We start from the raw sequence: 3,617 nt of genomic DNA, 5'->3' as shown, positions 1-3,617 counted from the left end.
TTGAATCCCCCCAAACCCTCTATGAGGCAGCTATTATTATTATCATGCTCATTTGGCTGGTAAAGAAACAGGCACGAGAGGTAGAGATCTTGCTGGAGGCGTTAAGGTCAGTGACAACTGGTACCTGACCCAGGGCTTCCAGGCTGCAGCTCCTGGGTGCTTAACCACGAGGCTTATTGCCCTTCTCCAGTCTAAGACGGCTGCCACAGTGTGTGAAATACTTGCATGCTTGGGTTTGGATTGATGGCAGCAGCCCCATCTCCCTGTGTATCTCATAGTGCCCATGCCAGAGCAAACTGTGGCCTTGAACCATTGCCCGGCCTCTGCCTGCAGGCTACAGGCACTGAGGCAGATTGCACAGTGGGAGAAAATAAAAAAGGAAAAGAAATACTTGCAAACACATTATTCCCTTTGATCCTCATAGCAGTTCTGCGAGGGACCTGTGATGGCCACCATGAGCGATGAAGGCATTTCCCCAGCAGGCTAGTGTCCCCGAGCCTGTCCTGGCGCCCTCCACAGGACCCAGGGTACAGTGTCTCCTTTGTGCTGTGTCTTAACAGTTCCCCCACAGTGAACATGCATTCTTTTATAACCACTAAAACAGTATCAAAGTACAGAACGTGGCCTTTTCTTCTCTCTGTTCTGTAGTTAGCTCGCAGCTGTGAGTGTGGCCTGTATTTCGGAGGTGGCCTGCGGGACACTGTGCTCTTTCATTTTCTTCATTTACAGTTTCCTGCTTGTGAGTTATGTGCTGCGGGGAACTGGGCAGCAAAGCTTCCGGAGGCATCAAGAACCACGCCAGCATTCCCCGCCAGGAGGCGCTCACGGACGCCTTTCCACCCGTGCGCCAGGGGGGCGGTGGGAATCTCACAGCAGGCGCGGGATTTTTCTTCTCACGACCCACTAACCTTAGGGTAGGCTGCTCCATCTTGAAAACAACAGCAACTTGACCCAATCACTCGCTTTTTTCCTTTTTTCCTGCAGTTTGGTAATTATCGTTTAATGTTGCCAGTGGGAGGGACAAGATCCTGCGGCTTATAGAACTGGGGGAGGTGAGAGCCGTTTGGACGAATTCTCTTCGTTTTTCAAGGAAAGAAGCGAAGGCTAACCGAGGAACTGGAGGAGACGTGACTCGCTCTCTGGTGAGGAATGTCACCTCCGGTTCTAGTTCTGCTACCTACATACCTCTCAGCTCTCCTAGTCCGACTCCTTTTAAGAGAGAAGAAAACAGAAAGGTACATGATTTGGCCAAGGCCAACAAGTGAAGGTACAGATGGACCAAAGGCCAGGTCTTCTAGCTCCCAGTCCCAGCAGCTGGGTGAGGACGAAATAAACCGGTTACCTGAAGCATACGATCCTCACAGAGCAAACACACAAAGCAGCCATGCATACAGGACAAAGAGTGAGCGGGTCAGAGACAGACAAGAGAGACAGGAAGAAGAGAGAGAGAAATATTTTTCTAAAAGTAGGTACAGAGTTCCCTCAGGGAGAGAGCACCTGCTGTGGGAAAATGAGCTTCCCAGGGGAACTGAGTATCTGTTGCTACCAGAGAATTGAGATGAACCGTCTGAATAACAGAAAGAAAGTTCTGGAGCTCCGAGGGGGTGTCTAACTTGAGGTTTCTCCAAAAGCCAACCCAAGACCAGGGCTTGGGTGCAGGTAGTGTGTCTGGGAGGTGATCAGAGGAAGCACCATGAAGCCAGTTACACCAGAGATCTGTCTCCCCTTCCACAGCAGGAGGCGATGCTGCCTCGTTTGATCCCCCCCCCCCCCCCCCCCGGAAGGAGATCTGAGGTTGAAGTTCTACTCTGAGAAAAGGCTTTGTCACTCACTCTAGCTGCTACTCTGGCCTCTTTATAGATGAGATAACCTGTAGGTGGTTTTCTCATCTATAAAATGGGGATGATAAAGCCTGCTCTGCCTAATTCACAGGGTCTTGGGGGAGACAGTCAGCTGAGATAACGATTGTAAACACCTTGTATAAATGGTAGAGCATGCCATTCACCCATTATCAAGTGATTATGAGCGTTTATGTCTGTGTTGGTTCCTGAGAATTTAAGAATGAGATATAGTTCCTACCCATGTGGGACTTTCAGCTTGATGTGGATATTGACAACTAAGAACATAATTGAGTTACTGTGACTCGTCCTATGAATTACTGTGACTCACCCTAACATGGTAATTATAGGTTACCATGCTACGAGAACACAGAAGACTTGGTGGTGCCCACACATACCCAGCAGGAGAGTGGCACATGTATCCGGTCCCCAAGCCTTTACAGAATCCCCGATCAGTACATGTGCATATCTCTACTGGTCGAGGCGTGTGCCTCCTTGGCTCTCATGTCACTGTTTGTTCTCTCTGTCCCCTGTTGCTTGACATGTCTGTTTTTGGCATAACCTCCTTTCCAGGCCACAGGGACAGACCCGTTCTACTGTCCTTTCTTGGGCAAACATCCCATAAAAACATCCTGGCCAGCCTCCCAGGAAGTACAGGCTGTTCCTGTGTGCATACAGCCTCAGGGACCAGGTGTCTGCCAAGCCTAACATGCAGCCTTGCGTATCTAGTGTTTCTGAGGTCATGACATGCCAAGAGAAAGGAGCCCAGAGATCCCAATTCTCCATCTCTCCCCTTGCAATGCAAAACCCCTTTCTATCTGCCAGGTATATATGAAGAGCTGTGCGCTAGCCCAGCCCAGTGGCCAACACCACCTCCTACCAGATGGCAGGAAGCAAACCTGTAGGAGGTTAGAGCAGCGGTTCTCAACCTGTGGGTCGCGACCCCTTTGGGGGTCGAACGACCCTTTCACAGGGGTCACCTAAGACCATCGGAAAACACATATATAATTACATATTGTTTTTGTGATTAATCACTATGCTTTAATTATGTTCAATTTGTAGCAATGAAAATAGATCCTGCATATCAGATATTTACATTACAATTCATAACAGTAGCAAAATTAGTTATGAAGTAGCAACGAAAATAATTTTATGGTTGGGGGTCACCACAACATGAGGAACTGTATTAAAGGGTCGAGGCATTAGGAAGGTTGAGAACCACTGGGTTAGAGCAGTGGTTCTCAACCTTCTGGCCCTTTAAATACAGTTCCTCATGTTGTGACTGAACCATAAAATTATTTTCGTTGCTACTTCACAACTGTAATGTTGCTACTCTTATGAATCGTAATGTAAATATCTGATATGCAGGATGGTCTTAGGCTGTTGTGCCCAGATTTCAAGATTCCCAAGAACCCACAGGGAGCCAGCGAGTCCGATGCAAAAGCAAAGAGTCCTTCATTTCGAATTAGTTCGGCTCCCCGACCACACTCACCGATGCAACGGTAGCCCAGTGGCCGAGAGAGAGAGGCCTGATGGGATTGTGGGGTTTATAGTAAGGGCAGGGGAGGGGACTGTGGGCCCCGCCGATTGGCCAGGCGAGAGTCGGGTCTTGTTACACAGGATGTAGTCATCTCTATGGCGCGCACGTCCCTTGATTGTCATTGGTTAGTTTAAAGAAATCCTGGGCGTGGCCAGCAGGGGCCTGGGCTTCTGGGAAGAAGGCACTCTCCTGAGCACATGGAGGCCGCCCCAAAAATGGAGGACCCAGGGCAAGATGGA

The 3,617-nt window shown here is 49.3% G+C and overlaps 1 non-coding gene across 1 annotated transcript; it reads left to right on the top strand.

The window, feature by feature from the left end:
• The first annotated feature begins 227 nt into the window (after positions 1 to 227).
• LOC118665568 lies at positions 228 to 363 on the top strand. Its single transcript, XR_004970674.1, has one exon. It is a non-coding gene; the product is annotated as a small nucleolar RNA SNORA42/SNORA80 family (small nucleolar RNA).
• The last annotated feature ends 3,254 nt before the right edge of the window (positions 364 to 3,617 follow it).

Source organism: Myotis myotis, unplaced genomic scaffold, assembly GCF_014108235.1.
Source record: "Myotis myotis isolate mMyoMyo1 unplaced genomic scaffold, mMyoMyo1.p scaffold_m19_p_10, whole genome shotgun sequence".
Lineage (NCBI taxonomy): Eukaryota > Metazoa > Chordata > Mammalia > Chiroptera > Vespertilionidae > Myotis > Myotis myotis.
This window is presented reverse-complemented; position numbering and strand designations above follow the sequence as displayed.